The sequence below is a fragment of the Pleurodeles waltl genome, chromosome 9, assembly GCF_031143425.1.
Source record: "Pleurodeles waltl isolate 20211129_DDA chromosome 9, aPleWal1.hap1.20221129, whole genome shotgun sequence".
Lineage (NCBI taxonomy): Eukaryota > Metazoa > Chordata > Amphibia > Caudata > Salamandridae > Pleurodeles > Pleurodeles waltl.
The window spans coordinates 425,880,179-425,894,178 of record NC_090448.1 but is presented as its reverse complement, the minus strand read 5'-3'; the positions used below and the strand labels follow the sequence as shown (position 1 = coordinate 425,894,178).

Genomic DNA, 14,000 nt, shown 5'->3' with positions numbered 1-14,000 from the left:
AATATCACATCCCTGAGGCCTGTGAGGTCACAACTCGGCAAAGACACTGCATCAAGGTTCAGTCTCCACCCCCTGATGACGTGGAGGTAGAGTTAGCTCTGGGCGTTTCAAATTCAAGCCCTCGAGCTCTCGGCCTCCACGTCAATCAGTGAGAGGAGACCATTGTCACCACACCCTTTTCCAACTCGTCACAGGGTGGGGTGTTACCAGACCCTGTGACGAGTGGGGTAGAGACTACAAGCAGGAAGCCACGTAAACGAGTGTGCGCAGTGTGTGAGCTGGACTTTTGAAGACACACTGCGCAGACTCGAGGTGCTGCTTCCCAAGCTGCAGTTTATGCTGGATGCCTTTTGAGCTCCGGTATGCCTTAGATTTACTGCCAGCAAGCAGACTCGTGGGGACAGTGAAGCAAAGAGCAAGGTGTTGCACATTGCATGTGCGTGTGTTTATTTTAACTAGTCAGTCCCGACTCGCCTGGCTTGAAGCTTCCCTCCATGTCACCAGGTGAGGCAACAAAAATGTCAGCTGGGGGTCATAAATAATGTGAAAGGGTGAATGGGTGTATGTGTGAGTGAATGGATGGATGGCTGATGGATGGATGTGTGAGTGAAAGGGTGGGTGGATGGATGTATGAGTGAAAGGGTGGATAGATGGGGGAGTAAACAGTTGGAGGGTAAAAGTGAAAGGATGGATGTTGGATGGATGAGTAAAAGAATGGATGGATGAGTGAAAGAGAGGATGGATGGATGGGTAAAAGGGCGAATGGATTATTAAGTTCAAGAATGGATGATGGATGGATGAATGAAAGAGAGGGTGAAAGGGTAGGAGGATGGATGAGTGAAAGTGTGGATTGATGATGAGAGAAATTATGGATGCTTGAGTGAGTGAAAGTATGGATGGTTGAGTGAAAAGTCAGATGGATGGATGTGTGAGTGAAAGGGAGGATGGATGGATGGATGGATGAATGAAAGGGTGGATGGATGGGTGAGTAAAAGGGTGGGTGGGTGGGTATATGAGTGAAAGGATGGATGTAGGATGGGTGAGTAAAAGAATGGATTGGGGAGTAAAGAAAGGATGGATGAGTGAAAGAGAGGGTGGATGGGTGGATGGATGGATAAAATGGTGGATGGATGAATACATGAAAAAGTGGATGGATGAATGAAATAGAGGGTGAAAGGGTAAATGGATGGATGGGTGGATGAGTGAAAGGGTGGATGGATGATGAGAGAAGGTATGGATGGTTGAGTGATGGTATGGATGGATGGAGTGAAAGTGTGGATAGATGGATGAACGAAGGAATGCACAGATGAGTGAAAGGATGGATGAGTAGAAGAAGGAATTGATGAGTGAAAGTGGGTTGATGCATAGATTAAAGGGTGGATGGGTAGATGAGTGAAAAAATTGATAGATGAGTGAAAGGGAGGGTAGATAGATGGATTAAAGAGTGAATTGTTGGGTGAGTGAAAGGTGGATGGATAGGTGGATAATGGATGGATGGATGGAAAGATTATGAGAGATAAAATGATGGATGGATGAGTGAAAGGATGGCTGAGTGAAAGTATGGATGGATGAGTGAAAGGGAAGGTGGATTGATAAATGGATTAAAGGGTGGATAGATGGATGAGGGAAATAACGGATGGATGAGTGAAAGGTAGGGTCGATGGATTGATGAAAGGGTGGATGGATGAATGAGTGAGTGACTGAAAAGATGGATGTGTGAAAGGATGGATGAATGATAGGTGCATGGATGGATAGGTTTGATGGCTACATATTGAGATGAATGGATAGACTGGAAATGTATGGGTGTTCAGACAGAATGGTGAAAGACTGAATGATGGATGAAAGAATGAATGAATGACAGAATGAAATGGTAGATATCAGCAGGCGAATGGAAGGAGGAAATTGGGAATAGATACAATTAAAACAGGAGCGCTCTTTTGGGAAGGGATGTGATGACTTGCTTTGTTTGCTTGGTGCCATATAGTAAGAGCTTTTGTTCGAAGTGTGTGGTGTTTCAATTTTCTGGCTTCTCCCTTGAACCAGCCACAGAGCAGATATAGTGAACGCTGGGTCAGAAGTCCCCAAAGGGCATGCAAACCCATTAGAACTCCTACACGGCAAGGTGCCAAGTGTGCGCACAGTTGTGGCCGAAAAAACATGCCAAACACGGTATATGTTGAAACTGCCCATTAACATGTTTAGGGGGCAGTGATGGATTCATCCATTAGTGCAAACATGTTGTGTGGCCAGGGAGACAGATTCTCTCCAGACACCATCTTAGTGTTGGTGTAAAAACAGACAGTACAATTAACATGATATATGTGATTTAAAACCATGCTAACCAATGTAGTGCACATAATACTCTATAGGATAACATGTAGTGGGTGTACTAAAGTAATCACGTAATATTGCAAAGGAAAGCTGATTCTTCACTAGTCCCCATCCGCTGATCAGTGTTAAGTAGCCCACAATAATGTGGAAATAACATGGATTGTACTTAGAAAAATGGTTTGGTGCCAAATTGAAAACACTGAAAAGGTGACTAGCATCCCAAAAATTGCCATGCTCCTCACCCCCCACAATGTGAACCTCTTCCTCCCCCCACCCCGGGCCAAGCCCAGCCCCACCACTCTCAAACTTCACCAACCGCCACTGGTGGTACTGTGTTGATGTATTGGGAGAGGTTGTGTGCAGTGATGTTCACTAGTAGCGTGATGCTGGAGCTGAGCTTTTCTCCCTGTCTGATAGTTCTATATTATGAGCATGGTCATGCGTTGCTTGGCAGTGATGGCCTGTTGCTAGAAAGGTGTAGTGCTGTTTTGGGGTGGTAATGCACTGGTGGGATATTTTAATGTAGGCTTTGTGGGAGTGGTGGTTGTGGGCTTGGTTGTGTGGTGGAAGTGAAAGAGTAATATTAGGGTTGGTGGAATCCAGTGGTAGTGCTTTTTATAGTAAATTTGGGATACAGAGTGCTGTCAGAAGGTACTAGTGTGGCATTGTGTGGTAATGCAGTGTGGGAGTGGTGGTGTGGAGGTGTATGAGCTGTTCTGAGATAATACTGTATAGATTGGTGATGGGATGAAGCAGTTTATCCAGGAAGCATAACTTCTGTTCTCTTCTAGTTTCAATAGTTTACCATAAAAAAAAAGTTTTGTAGTCTTCCCAATGCCTGGGAACACTTTGGCTTGAACTATGACTTAGCAAGAATGATGCTTAGGACATGCTGATGAATGTCGGCGCAGTACCGCTTTTATGGTTTTCTCATTTAGACGTTCTGCAAGCTTTGTGGCAAGTCTTCACTTTCTTTGGTGTCCGGTGGTGTTGATACTGTCAGGGGACTCATCAGTCACTAAAGTGACCAGCAGCCAGTGGTTACAAAGTGGGGTTTGGGGAGGGCTGTTGTAGCTAGGTGGTAAATGCTGAAGGATGAAGCTGGTGTAGGGAAGGGTTCTCAACTGACTGCAGGAGAAACACACAGATCAATCTGGAAACAACTGGGGACGTCCAGCTACAAGCAACAACAAACTAGCCATCTATGCTGGGGTGCAGGCAGGGTCAGACTGGGACAAAAACAGGCCTGGGCACTAAAGTAAAATTGGCCTCCATTAGTGAAGCTGTTGGAGGGTAAATTTTAGAAATGCTTTTAGTGCACTCAGAGTCAGCATTTGATAACATTTATATTCATGTTCAAAAAGCTTAACTTAAAGAGAGCTGCACTGACACATATTTTCAAAGTGTAAACATTTATATTTTATGGCAGATATTGTTTCTTCCAGAACTGAGAAAGTGCTAACATGGTTTAGAACAATGTTGGAATACATTTACATTATTAGAGTGAATTAATATTAGTATAAATAAAAATGATTTGTAATGATTTATGATTAATCTGTTTAAAGTTACAAGTGTGCAGAAAAATACATGCACATCTATGTTGTACTTGGTGTGATGGCTTAACATGAATTGTCATCATTAATAAAATGCCTTTTCATATTATGATATATTATTAATGTTGAATTCATAACTTTGCATACTATATGTGTTTTATTGATGACAATATTAATGCATTATATTTATTGTGTTAGCATAACTAGGCCTGAAGTCTTCATATTTGCAGCAGCATAAAATGTCAAATAATTTCTTTCTTTTTAACATGAATTTTTCCACTAGGTTGTTTCACATGATTAGTAAAGAGTCCTATTGTATTATGTGTAAGTTTTACACTGCAGTCTCCTTGAATGTTTCAACATCGGAACATGATGACTGAAAGGAGAGTAGTACTATTTTTTAAAAGGACTGTTCTCATGAGAAAGGAGAAAAACGTCTTGTGCCATTGAAAGGAACATGGATTGCAACTAGCGATGTACAAATTGTTAAAATAGTGGTTCCCAACCTTTTGACTGTTGAGGACCCCGGCCGAATCATTACAGGAAGCCAGGAACCCCCAAGCAATTTACATTTCAAACATTAAAACAGTAATTTGCAAACAAAAACACAAAAGGGTACACACCAAACAAATACTCAAATTCCTAAAGATATAATTATTTTATGTTGAAAAAATAGGCACATTTTAATGGGAAGGTTGGTGCTGCATCTCGGTGACTAACTTATCAGTGTTTGGTTTTATTTAGGAAAGTTGAATCCTCCGGTCAGATTTTACATTTTCCAATTGTATCTGTTTTTATTTTTTAGGTACATAAGATGTGAGAAAGCCTTTTCACATAAATATGTGGTGGGGAAAAGAAATAAACCCACAAGGGCTTCTCACCTCTCTATAGCCTCTCTGTCACATGTAATCCATTTGTTTAATAGCACCTCTCATACCAGTGTAGGGTTTTGGAGCACTTTACATGGGACTACAAAGTGTAGGATTCACATGACATACACACTGGTAGGCATTTTCTAAGAGTGCTTGGTCTGGAGAAGCACAAACTCAGGATTCAGAACACAACACAGTGGTTAGCTTTGAGTTTAATAATTAGAATGTATTTCTATGCAAGCAAAATGTTTTAGAAGCATAAGGAAAAGGAAAGACTGGGGAAAAAACTTTCTAACTTGTGCCATGCTGTTTGCATGCAACTCTTTAATAGAAGTTCATAGCTCACTGTGCTAGATTACGATTGTAACTTATGAACTGCACAGTAACAAAGGAATCTCTGTGACAAAAGCAGTAACCCACCATGCTATGCACATAAAATACTGTTCTTTGCATGATGCACATTCTTTGTAGCAGGCATGTTAACCATCTGCGCTACCTTTCAGTTAAAATAGCCACTAGACAAAACTCCTGCCTCTACCAGCAGGTACATTAATCAGTAGAGTTATTGTGATGCTTTTATTTTTGCCCGAAAGCTGCTGGATGTAGAAGGAACTTTGCAGTGATTTTAAAACTGGTGTACAAAGGAAGTAATAAATACAAAAACATGCACATGTTTGTCAGAGGCCCAAGCTGCAGAAGTGCCTTCTTCCTGGCCCAGGCATCCATACCCCTTGGGAATGTCCGCAAACCACAGGTTGGGAGCCACTGTATTAAACCATTGGATTCACACGGAAAGGAGAGATAACTTCACACCAAACTTGGGAGGATTTCCTAATGTTTGAAATTCAATTTGTGTTAAAATTTCTATTGGACAGTGCCCTTTTTCGTAATTTGGACTCATTGAATGGACCAATCAAACTAATTTGAGCATTTTTAATCAGGGAAGGACTTGTAAGTTTCAGTGGCAGTCCTCTCTTGAATCTTGTTCTGTTAATTTGTCCTCTTGGACATTTCGTGATATCCATGTGCAGCCCGTGTTCTGCACTTTCCCCCGATGGTGTTTCTAACAGAATTGCTGATGATCTACATGCTTTGCTGATGAAACTGAATTGAATGCTGAACCTAGGAAAAGTATATTCTAATGCAGTCGCGGCTAGCGACAACCAGAATGGACGGGGCGGCGTGGGGTGGGGGATTAATAACAATTAAATAAACAACTAATTTTGAAAAACACTTACCTTCTCCGCTGTGCCGTTCCTCTGTCCCTCATAGCTGCAGGCTGCAGACACAGGCTCCCAGCCTGCCCTGCGGCCAATCCTGATGCTGCTCAAAACAGCGTTAGGATTGGCTGGGAGTGCCTAGCCAGGGCGCTCCCAGGCAGACTGTGAGCCTGTGCAACCTCTCCAGCCCGGCAACTGTGTTGCTGGGCAGAAGAGAGCCTACTGCGCATGTGTGTTTGGCCAGGCCAAGATGGCCGGTCAAACACACATGTGCTCTGAGGGGAGTGCTCTGTGCACTCCCCTCAAGTGCTCGTCACCCCCAATGCCCCGGCGCTTTTCAAGAAAACAATAATAAACGTAGTTTATTATTGTTTTCTTGAAAAGGTTTTGAAGCTGCCGGTGCTGGCACGGGAGGCGACACACCTCCACCCTAATGGAGGAGCCGCCTCTGTTCTAATGCGAATGTTATTTTCCCCTGACCTGCTTTTCAGAGCAGAATTAGTATGCAGACACCTGTTTTTTTATTTTCCTTAGCTAGTTTAACTTAGCCTGAGTTTTCTTTTTGACTTTTGCCGGCATGTGTAGCCCGCTCCCACACATGCAGTCCTGATTTGGTTAATAGTAGGGAGATCCTATGTCCCAATCCCTGAATTCAGAATCTTTGCAAATTGTTTTGACTAATGAACTCACTGTCTGAGCTGAAATATGTCTCTGTGTCATAAGTGATTGGCTTATTAATATGCATTGTTCTTCTTGAATGAATAAAGGTGTTGATGTTGAGTAAATTAAACTTGTTTCATAGATATGGTCATCCTATGGTGTTCATTTAGCTTTACAATTTGAATCTGCACACAATTTATGTGATTTTGGCTTTGGGATTATAAAATATAGCTTTGAAACTTTCATTGATAGGAGTTTTCTTCCATGGCCATATGAGTCATGGTGTTCAAATTTGTTGTTTGGGTTTGAATTGATTGTAAATTGTTACCACATTCTTCACTGAGTGAAAAGATCAATCGACCTGAGGGAAAGGAAGCATATTTCAAACCCTGCAAAGGGCGAGGGAAAACATGTTAGCAGAAGTTGGCAGCAGAGGATGGTTCAGTCTCATGAGGAGGGAAACCATTTATTTGATTAGTGTTAAGGCTGACAAATTTCGACGTTGAGTTGTTGTATGGTTTGTTTGAGAGCTTTATGAAGTCTCTGCGTTGTGTTACAAGTGCACACTGGTTGTGTAAGTAGGGGTTAGTGCTTTCAGTGCTTTTTACTATAAATTGCAGTGAAGTGTGATGATGTGAGGTGTTTGTGGAGTCATCATACTCAAAGCGATTGTGGTGCTTTATGCTAAAAAAATGTCCACTGTGGTTGTTGTTTATAGGTCCATTGCGGACTAAGGCTCCGGAGTAACGCACAACTGTATGGAGACACTTGCTTAATTTATTGTTTGCAGTGAGGTATTGGTTATGGGGCTCCATTGACAATAGCACTAGCTTTCCTTGAGTGAGTCTGAGTTAGTGGTTGGTATTATGTGAATCCTGAGTGCAGGTGGAGTATCCGTATCAACCAGGGTTAGATTTGCTGGTCAAGTCTTACTTGTGTAATTGCAAAAGCCACAGTCGGATGTCTAAGCCATATAGCTTTCAAAGCATTTGAGTCGTAACCGTAGTGAGCAAACATGTTTTTTGTTTTTCTAGTGCTCGCAATATTTGCATTTAGTGTATGTATGAGTTGTGTCAGAGACAGTTGCGAAGCAACTTGCAGCAGCTGAGTGAAGAAAGTATAACATCAGTTGTGTTGCGCTGAGATAGGTCGGTTAGTACAAAGGCCCAAATGTATTGAGGGACAGTACTGCGTTGCCATTGATGGAGAACAGCTTGTAAAAAGAATTGTAGGATTGAATTTACTTCCGGGGTTTAGTGCAAAACGGAAATTTTTCAAAGAAGTGTGCTGAGAGGAGATGTGTTTATTCCAGTTCGGGAGGAGGAGCAGACAGTACCCGAATGAACACCAGCATATGAAGTGGCAGAGGCAAGAGGAGTTTCAACATTCATTTGGGTTAAACAGTGGTGTAGGAGCACAGAAAAGGAGGGTTCATTTGGCTTTTTCATGATTGAGAATTTTAGAAAATTTGAGGAGAATATTGTGTGAATTAAAGCCTCCTCCAAGACGCGCACAATTTGAAGCTTTTGCTATTTGGGAACTTGTTGTGAAACAAAAAGAAACAGAAAAATTTCAGAACAGAATGAGGGGAGCAGAGAAGACATTAGCAGAAGCTAGATGGGATGAGGTACAGAAAATGTGGAGAAAAGAAACATTATATGGGGTGAGAATGTTTCCAGGCATTACAGAAGAAGGGTATGGTTGTAAAAAACCGGAAACGAAAAAGCAGACAGACAAGACAAAGCAGACCGCAGATGAGAATAAAAAGACAGTTGCACATGACAGTGACTCAGAAGACAAGTTTATAAATCAGCTTTTAATGAATCGTCCCCCGCCATATCATTCAGTCGAGAGAGTTGTTAAAATGTAGTCCCAAGTGTGCCCACAGCTCCAGTTTCACAGAGTCCGATTCAGGTAGTCTTGCGTACACCAGTCCGTTCAGTGATGTAGGTACTCACAATTTATCCAGCAATCTCTGTTGGTAGTACAGCACTGCAAATTACAAGCCCAGTTGTGAATCAGGTAATGCAAAGTACAGAAATGATTCAGATGGAATCAACACCTAATGTGACAGTACACCTGCAAAATTTTAATCAGAGACAGACAATGCCCATGTATTCTCCACTATCAACAACCCCAAATATTGCCCGAATCAATCAGCACGGACTTACAGTACAGTAGTAACAGATCAAAGTGTAGGGATGATAGTTCGCAGAATCAGACAAATCTGACAGGACCTGAAGCACTGACAGTCCTCGTAACCATGGGTCCAGTTGGTTCACTGTATGCTCAAGGTAATACCCGCAGTAGCCTTCAGACCCCAAACCCCATCTCTGCAGGGGTTTCACAGTGCAATACACAAAGATCAGTGTATTCAACTAATTTGTAAATTGAAAGATTAGCTACATCTGTTCCAGCTTTGACCCCCATGTTAGTTGCAGATCGCAACTAGATGTTAAATCGAACCGGTCCAATAATAGATGTGAGATGCCCTCCAGGATCCCCAGTTACACACGTCTGTGTCAGTACAGATTATGAGTACTGAGTAACACCTCGCAGAACATGACACATGGAAACAACATCAGTTTGCAGTGATTTTCAGCACAGCAATGGACTGAGTGGTTAGAGAATCTGAGTGGAGCAACAGGTGTGTTTCTGACCAGCTTGAAGTGACAGTTTTCACATATAGTCAATAAGGGCTTGGTGTCGTTCATGATTTCAGACAGTTATAGTCCCAGCAAGGTTTTATGACCTCTTCTAGATCACCTTTCTGAAATAGTGACAGAGTCTATCAATCGTTGAAAGCAATACAGTTGCCTATGAAAATTGTAACTGTGAAATGTGCAGCACACCAAAGGTCAAGTGATTACATCTTGTTAGGCAACTAATGAAGATTATGTTTGAGTTTCCAGTGAAAGAAAAGCAGTGTTGCCAAATAGTTTGTTATCTTCAATGGCAAGGTATTACATTGGGCAAGTACACATTGGCAGGGATGCCATGATTAGGACTTTCAGGCAAACATGGTACAATCCAAGATTCTGATCAGTTGCAGAAGCTCTGTGTCACAGATGTGTAACATGTCAATAGATGAATGTAGGGAAATGCACTGTGGTTAACCTAAACCACATATGTAGATCAAGAGGTCCTTTCAACTGAATGCAACTTGATTTCGTTGAGATGTGTTAGACTTGACATCATTGGCACGGTCTCCCCTAACTTTTTCCCTCTACTTCCCAGGTTGTTTTCTGTGTGCTGGACTCTGTTTTTGCTGTTTTGTTTGTTCTGGACACTTTACCACTGCTGACCAGTGCTAAAGTGTAAGTGTTCCCTGTATAAATTATATGTGTACATTGGCTTATCCATGATTGGCATATTTGATTTACTAGTAAGTCCCTGGTAAAGCGCACTAGAGGTGCCCAGGGCCTGTAAATCAAATGCTACTAGTGGGCCTGCAGCACTGGTTGTGCCACCCACATTAGTAACTCTGTAAACGTCGTTCAAACCTGCCACTGCAGTGTCTGTGAGTGCAGTTTTAACTACCAATTCGACTTGGCAAGTGTACCCACTTGCCAGGCCTAAACCTTCCCTTTTCTTACATGTAAGACATCCCTAAGGTAGGCCCTGGGTAGCCCCATGGGCAGGGTGCTGTGTATGGTTAAGGTAGGACATATACTAATGTGTTTTACATGTCCTGACAGTGAAATACTGCCAAATTCAGTTTTCACTGTTGCAAGGCCTATCTCTCTCATAGGTTAACATGGGGGCTGCCTTTATATGAATAAAGTGTAGATTCCCTTTGGGAGCAGATTGAAATATGGAGTTTGGGGTCTCTGAACTCACAATTTAAAATACATCTTTTAATGAAGTTGGTTTTTAGATTGAGTGTTTGAAAATGCCACTTTTAGAAAGTAGGCATTTTCTTGCTTAAACTATTCTGTGACTCTGCTTGTTTGTGGATTCCCTGTCTGGGTCAGTTTGACAGTTGGGCTGTTTGCACCTCTCCTCTAGACAGTGACACAAAGGGAGCTGGGCTGTAGCCTGCATATCCTGGTGAGCTATCTGAGCTAAGGGGAGGGGAGGAGTGGTCACTTACACCTGAAAGGGCTGTGCCTGCCCTCACACAATGCAGTCTTCAACCCTCTGGTGTGTGTCTGGGGCCTAGCCTGGGCAAGGCAACATCTCACAAACAAGAGAGACCTTCCTTTGAAGTAGGCCTATTTCAAAGGCAGGAATGGGTATAAGAAGAGCATCAAAACCCCTGGAAATTAGGTTACTTCTGGAACCAAGAGGAACCTCTGCCAAGGAGAACAGCTGCTCTTTTGCCTGTGATTGTGCTTTGCTGGGTTGGCCTGCAGTAGCTGCTTCTACCTGAGAGAGGACAAAGAATGACTTTTGTGTGACTTCCCACTGGTGAAGAATCTCTAAGGACTTGAAACTGAGCTTGCCTCCTATTGTTGAAGTCTCAGGGAAAGCAAAGGCTTCTCTCTGTTAGCGCTTGGGCTTTCTGCTGAGAGTCCTGCCTGTCTGCCTGCCTCTCAAGGGCCCTGTCTCTGGGCCCTTGAAAGGTGCAACTGGTGGAAAAGGACAGAAATCCACGCAAAGACCGCCATTCTGGGGAAACTTTCGACGCACCACCCGCTTCGTAGATGAAAAACGATGCGCTGCCGGCCTCGCGGCTAAAATTGAAGCTCCACCTGCATCGCGGCTGGGAGATAGACGCATTGTGGCTGGGGAAACGACGTGCAACACCTGCAGTGGCAGAGGTTAAAGACGCAAGCCCCACGCAGCGCGGTTTCTTGACACCATGCGACTGGATTTCGAAGCAACATCACTGGGTGCGAAAAATCAACACAAAGCCTGCCCGGACCCGAGGTGCCTGTCCAGTTCGACACATCGCTCTCTTTTGGAGAGGAAAAACAACGCATGCCGACCCGACCGGAGGAGGAACGACTCATGGTCTCACTTGCGAGTGAGAAATCAACGCATCGCTGGCCTTTTCCGACGCACACTCGCCCGTGCGGTGTTATTTTGACGCAACCCAGGTACTTTTTCACGCTAACAGTGTTCCCACTGTTTTCTACAGGATTTAGGACTCTTATTCTTTAAAAATTCCTAACTTGACTTGTGTATGTTGGATTTTTGTCGTTTTGGTCTGGTTTTGTTTAGAAAAATATTACCTATATCTCTAAACCTGTGTTGTGTCATTTTGTAGTGTTTTCACTGAGTTACTGTGTGTGTTGGTACACATACTTTACACATTGCTTCTGAAGTTAAGCCTGCCTGCTCGTGCCAAGCTACCAGGTGAGGGAACAGGGGTTAACTGAGGATGATTCTCCTTACCCTGACTAGAGTGAGGGTTTTTGCTTCGACAGGGGGTAACCTGACTGCCAACCAAAGACCCATTTCAGGCATTGGTGATCAGCGGTTGGGATTGGACTTGTACTTGTACTTGACATACAGCGATTAAGTGTACACTACTGTTTTCAATGGAGACCATTACATGACCACATACTACTTGTCTTTGTGGTTTTTGCTTTTTCCTCTTTTTTTGGATTTTTTGTACCGACTTCCATCTTGTGCTAAACCTTGATTGACTTTTGAACTCCATTTGGGAACTTGTTTTTCTGCCTTTGGAACTTTGCACTTTTAACTCTTCATCATGTCTCAATCTGGGGATGCATCAGCTGAAGCTGTTTTTGATTTAGGGAAACTGGAGAGTTACACAGTTGCCCAAATGAAACAGTTCTGTAAGGATCTTGCCTGTCCCATTAAGAGCTCCACCAGGAAGGAGTTGCAAAAGGCACTGAGGGCCTGGGTGACAGCCAAAGAAGCTGAGGGGCACACAGGAGATGAGGATGTAAGATGATGAGGAAGAGGAGATGCAGAGTATTCACAATTGTATAGAGGGTGTGCCTGTTATGTCCAGGGAGTGGGTATCCAGGGCAGGTAGCATTGTATCATCCAAGGGTCTGACTCCTGAAGAGTTGCAGGACAGACAGGCAGAGAGGGCTCACCAGTTGGAGTTGGAGAAAATGAGGATGGCCATAGAGGATTAAAAGTTATTGTTGGCTCATGAGCTCAGCTTGAGGGAGTTGGATCAGAGTAGCCAGTCTGGTAGGGGTGGTGGCAGCAATAATACAGTGCAGCCTGAGAGGAGAGTGCACATTCCTAGGGACCATGTGAAGGATTACAAGAGGGAGGATGACATACTGCTGTGGTTTAAGGGGTATTAGTCTGCTCTCCATATGAATCTGGTCCCTGAAGCTCATTTGGGGGGGGGGGGCTGTGGAAGCACTTTTAAGTAGAGAGAAGGGATACTCTGACATCTATAGGGGATCCCAGGGGCTCATTTACCCTATCATGAAGGGCGCCATGATCATGTCCTTATACTGGTTTCACCCCTGATCAGTATAAGGACATGTTTAGGTCCTATAAGAAAAAGAAATCCCAAACATGGTTGGAATGTGTTGACTCTTTTTGCAGGTCACTGGATGGTTGGGTGAAGGGCAGTATGGTAACAACGTGTAAGGGGCTTTACAATTTGATTGCTTGGATCACTTTACAGTTTATGTTTTCCAGAGCTGCACCAGCACCTAATTGACAGCAAGCTGATGGACCCCAGGAAGCTTGCGCAGGAAGCGGACCATTGGGAGAGCACCAGGGTTCAAAAGAGGTATGAGGGAGACCATACCAAGGGTGAGCGGGGTCCCCATCAGAAGAAGTGGGGGGTAAGGGTAAACAAGGGCAGTTCGCAAAAGGACCCCAACCTAGTTCCCAGGGTAAAGAATCCCGGACCCCAGTAGAAAAGAAACCATGGGTCTCTACAGGAAAACCTGCAGAGAAGGGGTCACACAAGTGCTTTGCATGTGATCAGGAGGGTCACATGAGGGGGGACCCCAAATGTCCACTGGTGCTCAGTCACTAGGTTTGGCCAGTGTAGCACTTGGGGAGGAGTTGGTTCCAGGTGGGTGGGAGCCAGCTGAGATGAACCTTGTCTTAACTAGGGGACAGTGAGATGGTCCAGAAGTCCCTCGTGCCTGATAACACTAAGAAGTACAGACGGTGGGTGACCATCAATGGACAGAGGGTGGAGGCTCTGACAGACACAGGAGCCAGTGTGACTACAGTGAGGAGTCACCTGGTGTCTGAAGAGCAGCTAGATCCCTGTGTACTTCACCAAGTAGTTGCAGTGGACAACTCAGAGCACCTGTGCAGAGTGGAGCAGGTTCCCTTTAAATGGGGGGGGCTCTCAGGTTCCTTGATGGTAGCTGTGAGTTCAACCATGCCTGTAGATTGTTTGCTTGGCAATGACCTGGAGGATTCCCCTTGGCAGGAGGTGGAATGCAAGTCACACTTGGAAATGT

The 14,000-nt window shown here is 43.8% G+C and overlaps 1 long non-coding RNA gene across 1 annotated transcript in view; it reads left to right on the top strand.

Moving 5' to 3' along the window:
* Nucleotides 1–329: 329 nt before the first annotated feature.
* Nucleotides 330–14,000, top strand: part of LOC138258642 (uncharacterized) — an 80,708-nt gene continuing 67,037 nt past the window's right edge. Inside the window, exon 1 of the long non-coding RNA XR_011198474.1 lies at nt 330–504. This is a non-coding gene — a long non-coding RNA (uncharacterized lncRNA). The remainder of the gene's footprint in view (nt 505–14,000) is intronic.